We start from the raw sequence: 15,639 nt of genomic DNA, 5'->3' as shown, positions 1-15,639 counted from the left end.
GGTGGTAATTCCCCTTTTGTCTTTGAGAGTTAGAAGATGCTAATTGAGTCATTTGGGTTTCTAACATTTTGGTGTGGGCAAGAATGTTGTTGATGGTGATCTCTTTAGCTTGGCTATCTTTTTGCATTTGGGTGAAAAATTCTTGTTGGTTCTTTTGCATTTGGAGGACCGCTTTTTGAATATCAAAGCTTTAGTCATTTGATTGGTTGTAAGAATGTTGATTTTGGTAACCTTGGCTTTGGTTGAAAAGGGTCTTTGAGCTTGGTTTCTCATTGGAGGTGGGGTGTATGTTTGTTGGGGGTTTTGGACATTTTGGCTCTTTTATGAAAGATTTGGATGGAATTTGGTGTTCTCATTATAGTAGTTGGAATAAGGGGTGCCCCTTTTGTATGCTTGGAAAGCATTAACTTGTTCATTTGTTCCCCTACATTCGCTTTTATCATGTCCAAGGTTCCACAACTTTCACATAATCCACTTGGAATTGAGGATAATGCCACCATAGCATTAACATGTTGTTTGGGTGATTTGGAAGCTTCATCAAGCTTAGCCATGGCCTTCTCAAACTTCAAATTGATGGTGTCGATATGAGCACTTAGTTGAGCACCCAATTGAGTGATGAAATCTACCTCATGCTTTCCTCCTCTTGTGGTCATTCGAGGCCTACTATATTAGGAATTATGAACCGCCATCTCTTCGATTTTGGCCCATGTTTGATTGTAATCAACTTCGGTAAACATCCCATTAGATTCCAGATTAAGAACATTGCGGGAGTCTTCATATAGGCCGTTCCAAAATTGTTGCACAAGGAACCACTCACTAAGTCCATGGTGTGAACAAGAACAACAAGTGTCCTTAAATCTCTCCCATGCTTCATATAATGATTCCTCATCCCTTTGCTTGAACCCTGTGATTTGGGCTCTCAACATATTAGTCTTCTCCGGAGGGTAGAATTTTTTGTAGAAGGCAAGTGCTAACTTCTTCCATGAATCAATACCAAGAGTAGCCTTGTCTAGGCTCTTTAACCATTGCTTTGCGGTACCGATTAAAGAAAAAGGAAACAATACCCATGGGTTGGTCTTGAGTAATTCCGGTTTGAGAGATTACATCACAATAGTCACAAAAAGTCTCCATATGTGAGTGAGGGTCTTCACTAGGCATCCCTCCAAATTGACTTCTCTCAACTAATTGTATGAATGCGGATTTGGCAATGAAATTACTGGTTAAATGTGGTGGTGTAGGAGTACTGTTTGGTAGGTTCTCCTCGGATGGTACGGAATGTGGTAAAAATTTAGGCATTGTAGGTTGATTTTGTGGTGGGTTTTGAATTCGGTTATCCTCTCCTTCTCTTTTAAAAGGGTTGACAAACTTAATGCTATTTGGTTGAATGTCCACAATCTCACCAATACCTACAACTCTCGAAGTACCTCTAGCAACTCTTCTATTGTTGGTTAAGGTCCTTGCAATCTCGAAATCAATAGGTAATAAATTAACTTGTGATCTCCTAGTCATGCAAAATATCAAACAACTTGAAAACAATTAGAACAACATTGAGGAGATTAACTTCCCGAAGGTAAACAAAGACACAACTAAAAACAATTAACGAAAATCAAATCAATTGAACACCGTCCTCGGCAACGGCGCCATTTTTGGTGTGGTCTAAAACTCGTCGTCAAAAGCTACCAACCAAAACAATATTTATAACTTTACAAACTACTCTTATCAAAGAGGTAAGTAAAGGTCGGATCCCAAGGGACGGGTATTGATGTAGGATTTTCAATTGCAAGTAGATATGTCTTAGGGTGTCACAAATTGGGTTTGAGATGAGATGTGGTCTAAACTAATCAACAAGATGAATGTAAATTTAGTAAAGCAATTAAAGAGGTTGTAAACAAATGATTAAAGGCACTAGGGTGTCATGGGTTCATAGGGGATTCATGGGAGTATATCATACAAACATGTTCTCAAATAGATGCAAGCACTTATTGTTGTGATGGGATCGAGTTAGTGTATATCTTACAATCCCTAGAAGAATTTAGGTCCCGGAGCCGAGTCGTCTAGACTGTACAACACCTACAAGTCGACATAGTCTCCTCCTATTCAACTCTTATGCATAGTCTAATGAGGCTCGAGTTGGTTTATGTCTTACAAGTCTCATTGAAAAGATAGGAGATGAGTAAAAAATGCAAGGATTCATAGGCTTGCATTTCATCAAACATAACATGTGCATAGGTTGAAATCACAACAAGCAAGAAAATTAATTATAAAAACATATTAGATTAAGCATAGATTAATTCCCATGTTTGTTTCCCCTAATTCCCCATTAACCCTAGCTAAATAACTACTCACTTATGATCAAATTTAGCATGCTAATAAGATTGTCAATCATACTAACAAAGCAAAACATGATGAATAAATGATGTGATTAGAAATAATTAAACAAGGGTAAAAAGAAATTATACCTGTGGAGATGATCCAAATAATAAAGCAAAGAATAATAGAAGCACATGATGATTGATGGAAGATTGTCAATCCTCCAAATAAGCCCAAATAATCTTCTAATTACCCAAATAAAACTAAGAATAATTGAGAAATTAAGGAAAGATTAAGATGTGATTAATATTGGGAAAGTATTACAACTAAATTAAGAGAGGATTAAGAGTTGATTAAAATAAGATTAAAGCTTAATTAAAACTTGATTAAGATGACATGCTAATCTAGGTGGTACAAAGGGGTATTTATACCAAAATTAAGTACAAGGATTAGGGTTACTAAGGGCTTAAATGACTATTAAGACCCTAAGAGAAACTTGAGGAAATGCAACTCCCGAGGGACATGCGCGGATCATGCTTGCAACTCCCACCAGAATCCGCTTGGATCATCTGAAGTACGGGTTGTTCTGTAAGAGGATCCGCTCGTCCTGGAAGTTGAGACGCCCGGATTGATGCTCTGGCACGCTCGGATCATGCTCAGGGACGCTCAGATCATTGATCTGATCTGCTCATCCTGAGCTCGGGCCGCTCGGATAGTTGGGCAGAGTTTTTCTCTTGTTTGGCTCCTTATCAATCCGCGAGGATTGAGTTGGGGATGCAAGGATCTCTTCATCATTGCCCATTTCACTTTATTTATCTACTTAGGCCTCTAGTGTCGGTCTTTTCTTTGATGCTTGGTCATTGGATGCGATCCATTTAGCTCCATTTCGCCTCATAAATGCAAGGTTAGCAATCCTCTCCTACCAAGGACACAAAACCTCAAAGAATATGCAAAATGGGAAACTAAAGATAAGAAATGACCCTAATATGTGCTAAAAAGCATGGGAACGAGGTTAATTCGGGGACTAAATGTGCTCAAATATGAGTCACATCAACATTTTATGTTGATAAAATGGTCTAATAATACTTGAAAGTTGGGTGAACATCATTTGTAAATTTATATTATTTAAGTGTTAAATAATTAAATTAATATTTAATTATATAAGATAAGTAAATATAGGACTTATAAGCATTTGTGTGACAAAAGTCGGAAATCGAAATGGAGCCGAAATCATAGTGGACATGTTTGGTGGAGTCTTATTAGAGTCATATAGATGATGTCATGATAACCTCACCCCACTAAGAATTCTTCCTAAATTCTTTACATTTGAGGTCTATAAATATCCCCCAACTTAATCATTAGATGGTTGGAAAAATAAGAAGAAAAATTGCTCTACTTCTCCTTCATTTTTGATGTTTTATCAAATAAGAACAAGATGTTGTTCTTCATTTCCTCTTCTTTTTTTTTATACAAAAACTATTCCAAAACTCACTTAAAATAATAATATAACCATAAATTATTATTATAGTAATAATAAGTTGTAATGTTATTTCAAGGTTATCATCTAGATTATCTAGTTAGTAATTTAGTTGGTTTTGGATGATATCTTGGGTGCCATCAAGAGGAGGTTTCCTACTATGGAGACTTGAAGATTGGAGGATCATCCTTTGTATTTTAGCATAAGAACAACACAAGGAAGGAGTTCTTGTGTTGTCCCCAATTTTTCCTTTAAGCATTGTAAGGATTACTCATTCTTATCATCTTAAGTCATTCCATAAGAATGCGTGTAACTAGATCACATAAAACAAAATTAACAAGTAATTTGGTAACTAATTAGAGGTGTCTAATTAGGGGTCTAGTACCTTCAACTAAGGGCTTAAATGACGATTAAGTCCCTAAGATGAAGATTAACTCCTTGCAAGTCCCTAAGGAGCCCCATGACTTATCCATGTTGCACGCTCATACTGCATAGGCAGCCGCCTGTCCTACGTGTGGGACGCTCGGGCTGAGCGTTGAGACGCTCGGTCTACTCTTCAGGACGCTTGGGCTGCTCAGGACGCTCAGGCTGCTCTCGGGACGCCTGGAACGTGGGTGAGCTTGGCTTCCTCTTCTCTTGACTGCCTCAAGATCCGTGGGGATCATTGAGGGGGCGTGGGGGTCTTCATCATTGACCATTCTACTTGATTTATTGACTTAGGCCTTTAGTATTGGTCTCGTCTTTGATGCTTGGTCGTTAAATGCGATAACTTTAGGTCCGTTTTGCTCCATACACGCAAGGCTAGCACTCCTTTCCTACCAAGGGCACAAAACCTCAAAGAATATGCAAAGTAGGAAGCTAAAGATAAGGAAAGACCCTAATACATGCAAGAAAGCATAGGAACGAGGCTAGTTCGGGGATTAAAAGTGTGCAAATATGAGTCACATCAAATATCCCCAAACCGAATCTTTGCTCGTCCCGAGTAAAGAGGTGACAAAAACTATGACCTTTATTAATACTACTAGACGATGTGAGATAATTAGCGGGTCTCACTCCGCCCCTTCAACTCACAACAAGACATCTATGAGGTAAGATGCCCTATTGCAAGGCAAGGTGGGGCTTGCCAATATGGTGATGCATCCTAACATTTAAGCACACAAAAACAAGTAAGGAATGCATCTACAAAACGAATAACCACATTCCTCATCTAAGTGACGGAAACTATCTAAAAGGGAAGCAATCTAAGGGTACACATTCCATTGTAGTTATTATTTCTCCAAGTTACTAAGCCTACAAGGATACCAACAAATCACCTCCAAGTTGTGTAAAACTAGCAATACAACAAATCATCACTTGCGCCACGAATTATGCCACGGGAACTCATAATTCGTGGCTAAATTTTGCTTAACCACGGGAAAAACTTATTCATTATTTTGGAAAAAAATTTATGCCACGGGATAACTCTTCCCGTGACAAAAAGTCACTTCCGCCACGAATTAGGCTACACCCGTGGCAAATAATCATTTTTGCCACGGCCTATGTCACACCCGTGGCGAAATTTTATTTAGTCACGAATTGTTCCGTGGCAAATATTTTTTTAGCCACGAACAAACAAACACCCGTGGCGAGTATCTTTTCCGACTTAAATCGGAATGAAATTTAATCAAATATAATAATATGAAAATACATTTGAATATAAAAATTTAGAAACAATTTGATTAGTTTAATTAATTTTTTTTATTGTTTTATTTACTTTAATAAGAAATTTTAAAATTTTACAAACCTATATGCAAGCAAAGAAAAGTTTATTGTCTAATTTTTTGATTTTTTACAGATCACATTTATGTTTTGTAGGTTTTTCAAAATATTGATAATTTGAAAAAATTGTTTTAATATATACTCTGTTTATTAAAGTCGTGAATTTCTTTTACTTTTTCAAATTAAACTTTATAATCTTGAATAACAATCTTAAATGATCGTATCACATTTAAAGATATAGCATATCAAATTGAATAAAAAAGTTATTTACCATCTATCTTTGAAAATCCAAAATTAATATATTGTTAAACTATTTCATTCAAAATTTTATTTCCAACTTTATTTGTAGGATATTTATAGAAAAATTTGAATTTGATATAAAATTTACCGAAATTTCCCATGGTACCCTCGAACTTTGCCAGATTACGCACGATACCCCTTATTTTAAGTTTCTACATATGTTGCCCTTGTGTTTACCTTTTTCATTCCCAGAATACTCTTTGCGGAAATTTCGTCATAACGTCGTTACGCCTATAAGTAATTTGATGAGTAATTGTGTATGTTATGTTGTTATTGTTATATTATTTAGGTACTAAATGTTAGTTTATTAGACAAAATAAGGATTTAGGTAATATTAGATGATGAATTGATAGTGTATTAGATAACAAAAAAAGGCGTCACAAGGCATATGAGTAGCGGCGTTATGACGGAAGTTTGTCAAAGGGTATTCTGAGACTGAAAAACATAAATACAGGGGTACCATATGTAAAAACTTAAAAAAAAGGGTACCATATGTAATCTGTCAAAATTCAAGGGTACCGTGAAAAATTTACATAAAATTTAACTTGCTGAGAAAAAAATTGGGAAATTTTTTTCATTGAAAATGAGCGCATCACACAGAAACATATATAAATTATAATAATTTAAAGTCACATGTGCAAATAATGTGAAAATTTTAAGAAAAGAAACGATAAATCATAACAAAGAGAAATCAGTTTAGGAAAATAAGCGATTCTTTTGTACAATAATCTTTTTCGTGGTTTTTGGGTAAAAAAAAGTGACTATTTTTTGGTTAATAGTGATCACTTTGGGGAAAAAAGACCTTTAATTATAAAAAGCGGTCATTATTTTAGCAAAAAATAGTCTCATTTTTCATATCGCAGGTACAACGGTTATACAATAAAATTTGCGAAGAAAAATATACGAAAAAATGAGTACATGAGAAATGAAAATAAGTATGTCGATAAACAAAAGAAATAAAAAAATGTTAGGAAAACACAATTAATTTTACTTTTTGGAGAAAATGGTTTACTGACTTGGGCAAAAAAAATGATGTCAAAATCATTAATCATGAGGTTAATGTCGAAAATTTAATTGTTTCGGCCAAAATAATGTTTTTTCCCGCAAAAATTGTAAAACATGTAACATTTATGTAATTAAATAGTACTAAAGGTAAGATTTGAAAGAAAAAAAATAAACTTAAAAGGATTTAAAGTGCTAATTATATCAACAAAGGTAACATTCAATTTCGGTGGCACATCAAAATAACTCTACGGTTAAGCGTGCTCAGGTGAGAGTAGTGTTGGGATGGGTGACCTCCTGGGAAGCCTCTCCGTTGCTCACAAATGCATGACTCGTGAAACGAAATAACGTTCAAATGAATCAAGTTAACTAGCGAAACAATTACCTAGATTGTCACGGTTCTGTATATGATAAAATACCCATTGTGAAAAATAAATAAATTATTTTACGTTTTATTTATTTAATTTTCATATATATTATTTGCCACGGGAAATTTCTTTGGCCACAGGAGTTATTAGCCACGAGAGAATCCGTGGCCAAAAATTCAATAATAGCCACGTTCTTGTTTTTCCCGTGGCTATCCCTTTGCCACGACCACTTGCGCCACGGAAGGTATTCCCATGGCAAAATGACTTAGCCACGGAAATTTAGTACTTGCGCCACGAATTTAGCCGTGGCCCAAGTGCTCATTTGTAGTAGTGTAGGGTACTTTTGTTCTCAATCGCTAAATGCTTTTATCAAGAGTAGACTCCCTATGGTGTTAGAAACACTGTAGGATCGTGGAATTCCCCATCTTGCCTAGGCAAGAAGAAGGGTCGTCCCCTCTCCACCATGCAACAAAAATGAGATCAATGGAAAAAAGGGATCAATATTTTTTTAAGTTTCACAATGGTATTTTGCTTTGATTTGTTCACCGCCCCCCCCCAATTTCTTGTGGCATTTGTCATTGAAGAATAATTCTTGGCATTTTGATACTTGGCAATTCTTTTCAATTTTTGCATTCTTTTGAACATTTTGAAAGTAACTCCATTTTGTAGCAAGGGTACTTTATTGAAGCATAGGAGCTTATTTTTGCTCCTCTTTTCATTGGTGCAATTTTTGCAAACTTTTTTACTTTTATTTTGGTACTTGAATTCAAATTGGAGATTTTTGTACCAATTCCCTTTTTGTTGACAAAATGATAGATGGTAGATTAAAGAACGGTTGCATGGCATCAAGGGTCACATCGGAATAAACGGTAACCAACGAGTTATCACACCACAAGGTACTCTTGACTAGGCCTTAGACCATGGGTCAAAAGATGCTAGTAAGACACATCCTAGGGTGTCTTGAGGGTATTCTAGCAAACAAAGTCTCAAGGAGAAAAATTATCTACAAGGGTCCTATAAACACTTGTCATGATGTAACTATCATATATACAACCTGATGCATATGCTTCTATCGCTAGTATGCCACATAATCTAAATACAACTCCTATAATCACATAGGTTTGTACCTCATCAAACAAAAAGAAGCCACATTGTCATTAACATTTAAGAGGAAAAATGATATTTGGAAAGATCATACCATGCGGTCTTCATAATCCTCATGCTTCGAATGTTGCGTAGTCGATCCCAAGTCATACGAGTGAACAACAAACAAACAATATATACAATTATACTCTACAAATAAAGAATATGTTTTTGGGGTTTTTCAATTTTTTTGGATTTTTATCATATTTTTGAAATAAGTGTTAGAATTCCCCATCCCCACATTTATAATGGACATTGTCCCCAATGGACAAAACAATAGGGAATTATGAATTATATGATATGATATGAATCTATACTAAATGCAAACTATATGGTATATATTACAAAATGATGTAAGCTAAACTATTCTAAATTATGCATGCTTTCTATTGTTCGGAGAGCTAATTTAGATTAACTCGAGATGCTTGTGACTAAACTTCTCCAAACAGGTTAAATTAATGGGGTAAGTTTGGCCACCAAGACATGCATGCAATGCTATGCTAATTCTCAATTTAGATTTTTCCTTGTGGGAACAAAAATTGTCATCACCTTGATGTGGCTAAGGTGGAAAAAGTCCTTTGGTGTTGCTAGGACACTTTACTAGGCAAAAAGACGAAACAACAATAATTATTCAAAACAAGTTAGTTAAACAAATCAAATTTTGTCATAGAGATGAGGAAAGAGCTCACATTAGCCATGATGGGTGCCTCCTGCCCGCTCCATCTAGCCAAAGAACTCTTCAATTATCGTCATCATCTCCTCCATCTTCATCACTCCAATCCGCTCAAGACTCATCACTTTCATAGAAGTCCATGAATTCATCCTCTTCACTATTCACCTCCACGGTTTCGCCATCACTCTCCAGTCCCTCACCATTGCGATTAGCTTCACCATTCCCATGGGCCGAGTTTGGAAAGAGTATATCAACTTGAGCCAAAGAGGGAAGCATCCCTTCTTCATTTATGCACCCTTGACCGGCCATTTGATGGAAACTAGGGAATAGAGCATAATAGGTATCCACCCTATAATCATATTATTGGCGGTGCATAGCTTGAAATAGACCCGTGGCAAAGTTATCCCTTGGAAGAATGAACGGGTTAGGGTGGTTGTAGGGTTGGTAAGTGAAGGGGTATGGTGGAATAGTGATCTTTTCCCTTTCATCTTTGTGCTCATTTTCTTGATGTTGTTGTTGAGGGGGTGGGGCGTGGTTCTCTTGCCTCAAGTTTCCGGGTACTAGGTAGGAAGGTAGACGGGAATGAGGTCCTCTCCTTGGTGAAATTCTTGTCAAACCCTCCATTGGAAGGATTAGCGGATCACTTCCTTTGTTAGCCATTTGATTCTTCTTTCATAGCCCTCATAGGCTATCCAATGATGTTGTTTGAAAAGAAGGCATTTATTAATCCTAGTATTACCCGGAAGAGGGACATACGAATTGTCATGGTTGAAGTTTGGGTTAAACCACTTTGCAATCCTTGTTATCAAGCCTCCGTTCACAATATGCTTCATCCCGTTGTCACACCCGTTTCGAAAACGTGCCCATCTCTCAAGTAAAACCAAAAGAGCATTGAAGTGGTATCCACTTTTACGTTGGATTTGTAAGTATGATTCCATAAAGGCGAGGTCAAGCTCATTTACCACCGTGGGGTCACGTCGAGCAAGTAGGGTGCTTGTTAGAAAACGGTAGGTGAGTCGTATGATCAGGTTTTGGATGAAGGAGGACAAACAATCTTTAATATTTTTCAAGTCACGACCCATTAGGGCTCTCCAAAGCGGTTCTAAACTATATTTTCGAGTCTTGGATGATCGAGAGGGTGATACATCTAGGCCCAAAATATCCGCAAACTTAACCATTGTTACCATTCTAGTGACATTTTCCAATCAGAATTCTATGCAAATGGTGTTGTTTAGAGTTGAAATTTTTAGAAAGCTTAGGAAATTCTAGTACAAGTGATTTTTAAGTAAGCTTGTGCATATGGAAAATGGTAGAGAGTCCGAACAAGTCGAACAAGGCTTCAGTTTGGTGATAAATCCCTAGCTTTCTAAGTGTAGCATGACAAAGAAACTTGGTTGTAAGGATGTTCTTACCTAGTATTCAATGAAAGATGACTCGTTGAGCATCATTAACAAGCTATATATGAGGGAACCGATCAAGTATTGAAAGATCAATAATCTCTTCATTTTCTCTTCTCCTTGTGTTGAGATGTGAAGTAGAAGAACTCCCTATAATCCTTGTTCTTCTTTGTTCCCTTGTCATGAATCTCCTTTGTGTACTCATTTTGATTGGAGTTTAAGGACTTTGATTGTGGCTGAGTGAAAGTAAAATCAAACCTTCCAAATTAGATCTCTTTTCTTTGTGGAAAACCCTAGATTGAGCGAGCTCAAGTTTAGAGAGGTTGATTTGTTTTCTTGGGGATGAAATGGGGTGATTTTGTGTATTTGTGAGGGGGTTTTTGGTTTACTAAGTGAGAGGAGTTGATGTGGCTTGATATGTGTGGTGGATGATACGTGCATTTTATATAGTCTTTTTAGCCTATTTTATGCACGTATTTCTATGCTTTTATCGTGGTTATTTGCTACGAAAATGCCTCGAATTGCATACTTTGGAAGTTCTTGTATTAATTGCAGGAATGAGCTTAGAGATGCGGAATCAAGCCTAAAACACGTCCCTACGCATCCATTTAGGAGATTAGTTGAGTCGGAGCTTGGAAAGTACTATTTTGAGATGCGCATTGGAGTAAGGAAGTTAGGCGAGCCAAGAGAGTGCTTCAATTTGCTAGTTCCTGCTTGTAAGAGCCATATCTCTAGTTCTACAACAGATATTCAGGTGATTCTAAATGGAGATGAAACTTTGTCCTTTTGGCTTTCCAATGCCACCGGAATCACCCTGTTTGACTAAGTAACGAAGAAATGGCAGCCGTTTGAAGTTCAGTGCGCGAAGCAGGAATTACGCGCTGAGAAGTGCTCGATCGAGAACTATTTCTATTCGATCGAGAGCCCATTTGCTCGATCGAGAGCTACTTCTTCTCGATCGAGTGATTTAAGGGAAAGAAGTCTTCGATCGAGAGGAATGCTAAGGAATATCACTCGATCGAGAGCCTTAAGTGCTCGATCGAGCAACAATCCTTGACGGGCTGGGCTTTTAAGCTTTATTTTCCGCAATTAGGTTAATAATCCTATTTTTCTTATAAATAGGATAGGAGGTCGACATAATGAGGGACTTCTCCTCTCTAATTACTCTTAATACTCTGTCACTTTTACACTGTTACTTTGCTCTTTCTTTTCCGGATCACTTAATTCAGTAATTTCTTCCCTTATTCTCTTTTAATGCTTATTTCTTCTTTAATTATTGTCATTGCTTATTTTATTATGAGTAGCTAATTCCTCGTAGTATGTTAGGATTAGGGAAGCCGTGGTAGCGATGTTTTAATTGACTTATATAGATTAGTCTTGCGATAGGAATTGTATTAGGCAATTTAATTGTTATCCGGTCGAATGAATGCATGCAGGAGACCATAAATTTAGTTAACCCCGACCTAGATCGAAAGATTGGAAGGGAAGGCTTGCTTAATTACAATAGGGTATTGCAGTGAGGGCGAAAGTTAAGCTGTTTACGCTCTAGGGCGGTTTAAGGACCGAAAGGTGACGACCATAGCTCTTCTTATCAATAGTCTAATCGCCTTAGTATTCCCGATAGTTTAAGATCTGATAGCTGCCACGGTGGACCGACTCTTAGCATACTCCCTTCTCTTACTGTTAATTCTCTTATTCATTTCCCTTGCCTTAACCTCTAGTTTAGTTAAATCAATCAAAACCCCCAGCATTGTGACATTAGACAGATAAATAGACAAATAGATAGTACACCGCCTCCCTATGGAGATCGACCCTACTTACCGCTGACTTCTGTTAGTTGTACTTAGGTATTTTATTTTTGGTACTAAACGACAGTATCAAATTTTGGCGCCGTTGCCGGGGAGGCAATCTATTTATTTATTTGTTAAATTTTATCTGTTTTTAGCCTCAGGGGATTTTTCCCTTGAGGCCGTTCTGATCTTTTTCCTTGAGTGCTGTTTTGATAGGCCTTACAGGTACTACCTAGACAGTTCTAGGTGAAAGACAGTCAAAGGGAAGGCTTGAGTACCTTTGACCCATCACCGATGTCCCATTATATGGAATGTAGGTGATCCGCTTTAGAGGAGATGTGGTCTGCTTTGAGCACAATGCAGCTGTAGTTGTGCCGCCACATCCACCCTATCAATGGCCACCGCAACAAGACCCTCCAGATATACAAGAAGAAGAAATTGCGGAGCTGAAATCTTATTTGGAGACACTTGCATCTCAAGTGCAAGCTCAGCAAGATTTTAATAGACAATTCCACGCTCAATTCCTTGAGCTCGAGTCTGTAGTTGCTCAGATAGCAGCTGAGATGGAGCTAGAAGAGATCGCGGAGTGGACATATTCAGTGGTGACGCTTGTATCACAAATGCAAGAGAGAAATAAAAATATGGACGCTCGATTCCGTGAGCTCGAGTCCGTAGTTGCTCGATTAGCGGTGAGATGCAAGAAGAAGAGGTATACCTTCTTTGAGAGCGGTTTCTCCCCGAGAAAACCGTGTTGCCCAATCTTTGAGGATGACCTCTATGACTCGGATGACGAGTTCCTATCATATTTCACTGTCCCACGCGAAGATTTCAGCCTCAGATAGAGAGGAATCACTCGATCGAGTGACTAATACTAGTCGATCGAGTGATTTTCCAGAGAAACAAAATTCGATCGAGAGAAATTGCTGCTCGATCGAGTGGAATTCAGGAGGAAGTTGGTCGATCGAGTGACTATCCTACTCGATCGACTGACTTGGCCATTGGGAGCATTGATGCGTTACTTGGGGTCGTCTTAGACAATAATTTTGATGATAATAACGGATACGGTGAGTCCCCCTTATTCAAAGCCGAGCTGGATGCGCTTGAGGCTGAGATTTATGGGACGAATTCCACTGAGGGCGACGAAAGGACAGCTGAGTCGGTATTTGCTCCTAGCACGGATGAGGTATTACATTCCTTTGTCAGTGATTCCGTCGTTGAGAGCAACCAACCCGAGGTAGTAAATGGTAATTTTATTATTGTTTGTATACTGCCTCGTCTGATTCATGCTTTTCCTTTTAATGTTTTACCCCCTCCCATGTGGACGAATAAATTAGCAATTATTCACCATCCTTGTCGTCTCAATTTTGTCAATCTGAAATGGAGCCCCACTTTATCGTCTATTGCTCCCGCGCTCCTATATTTTGTGGATAAATTTAGGAGCTCGCATAGGAAATTTGTTAGGCTTAAACGGCTGTATAATTTTATTTCCTATTTCGTATTCCACTTTGGTGCTACTTATCTTTGTTGTGTAGCACATGCACAGTTCATGATTTAATGTCTTTGCGCTTTGAGCTGTTTTGATTGTGATTAACCGAGAGAGCTCGAAGAAAAAGAAGGTCAAGCTGGGACTGATGAAGCTAGCGCTACCCGGAGGCAACCCGGCGATTTATTTCTGCATTTTTATTCAATTTCAGTTGTAATAAATTGTTTTATACCATAGACTATCTCAGTATGCTTGTCTTGTTAGTTTGCGGGCTGTTTTTCATTGCGTTTTGCAGGTACTAGCTGAGAATCACTCGATCGAGTAGCTATTTTGCTCGATCGAGCACTTTTGCCGGCAATTCCCTTCGATCGAGCAGACCTTCCTCTCGATCGACCACCTGCAAATAGAGAACCACTCGATCGACTGCTATTTTACTCGATCGAGCAGTTTTTGAGCGCCCATGTTACTCGATCAGCTACTATTCCTCTTGATCGAGTGTTATTGACTTGGATTAGCTTCCTGAGACGGTTTTCCGGGGCTTTAGCAACTTCCCATGTTCATGGTCGGTTTGGGGAGGTCCCCTTATTCGCGCATTTTGTGAGTTTTTCCGCATTTACTCTCTTTTCCTTTCAGTTTGCATTTCCTTTTCATGTTTTGGTACAATGGGGGCATTGTAGGGGTTGGTTTGGGGAGGTTATGCATCCATATCTGTGTCTGCATATTGATTTTATTGCATTTCAGTTATCACATTTAATTTATGTTTGGATTGTTGTTTATTTCATAAAAATTCAATAAATTCAATAAATTCAAAAATTTCACGTTTATTTTAGCATATAGGTTGAGTCGGAACGGTAGATTTCAATGATGAAATTGCACTGCAACTGTCTTTTTGCTTAAGCCTTGCATTGAACTATTATCTTTTTAGCTTTGTCTTTTGCATGTCTACGAGTTAATGTTAAATTTAGCTGAACGAATAGACTTGACCTGAATTTTTGGCAACCTACTTATAATTTCTAAGGAATTAGAGCCTTATAAACTGGCGTCATTTATGACCAGTTTCATGTAGGATTGTGAGTAGTTACTCCTTGCATAACATGTTCATCAATTTGCACATATATGAAATTCAATTGCTTTTTGCCGTCATACATTCGGGTTAGTGGTTGGTGTCACATGCAGGGAGGTGCTTACATTTTCCCTTTCTTTCATTTTTACCCATAAACTCCACATTAGCCAAATTTGCCTGTTGGCCCTTAACTACATCCAGATTTAGCCTGCCTTGTCAAGCTAGTTTAGATTGTTCTGCGATATACTGCCTCTTGTATCAAATTTTGGCGCATATTCTGTTGATTCGGAGTTGGTATTTTATGAAGGGAAGGAGGATGATGAACAAATGACGTGAAAAAGAAAAAAAAAAGTTGAAAAAAAAATTGAAAAAATGAAAATGAAAATGAAAAAAGAAAAAAAAAAGAAGAAGAAACCGAAAAAAATAGAAAGATTTTGTTTGAGACGGTTTGACTCCTATGTTCTATCTTATATCATTTGAGGAGTGTTTCTAGTTTGGTTTGGTGAGATTTTATGCCAAATGAAGGGCATTGTGCTTAATCAATAATTGAGTTTGAAATGGATGTTGTCATATGGTTCTGTTTAGGTACTAGCTTGATCACCTATACCTCCACATTCCCATAAATGTTTTGCCTTTTCTTACCCATTGCCTCACTTTACCATATTTTTGTAAGCACTCGGCTGTGACAGGACCTTGTTTGGTTGGAATGTGTGAACGGTAGCTAGAATTGTCTATCATATTAGTTGCATGCATGTTCATGTGGGTCGTAGTCTAGGTGAGCGACTATACTTCTTTTCTCCCTTACATTCATATGCTTACCCTTTGCTTCATGAGAGAAGAGTGACCCGTGAGAGTCCATCGTTAAAGGTCTTGCA

General features: G+C 37.7%; 1 non-coding gene across 1 annotated transcript; it reads left to right on the top strand.

Annotated features, from left to right (window-relative positions):
• The first annotated feature begins 819 nt into the window (after positions 1-819).
• LOC141625444 (small nucleolar RNA R71) lies at positions 820-926 on the top strand. Its single transcript, XR_012535224.1, has one exon. It is a non-coding gene; the product is annotated as a small nucleolar RNA R71 (small nucleolar RNA).
• The last annotated feature ends 14,713 nt before the right edge of the window (positions 927-15,639 follow it).

This window comes from Silene latifolia, chromosome X, assembly GCF_048544455.1.
Source record: "Silene latifolia isolate original U9 population chromosome X, ASM4854445v1, whole genome shotgun sequence".
In the NCBI taxonomy this organism is placed as follows: domain Eukaryota; kingdom Viridiplantae; phylum Streptophyta; class Magnoliopsida; order Caryophyllales; family Caryophyllaceae; genus Silene; species Silene latifolia.
Note: the sequence above shows the minus strand (reverse complement) of the source record. Positions and strands in the feature narration are given on the sequence as shown.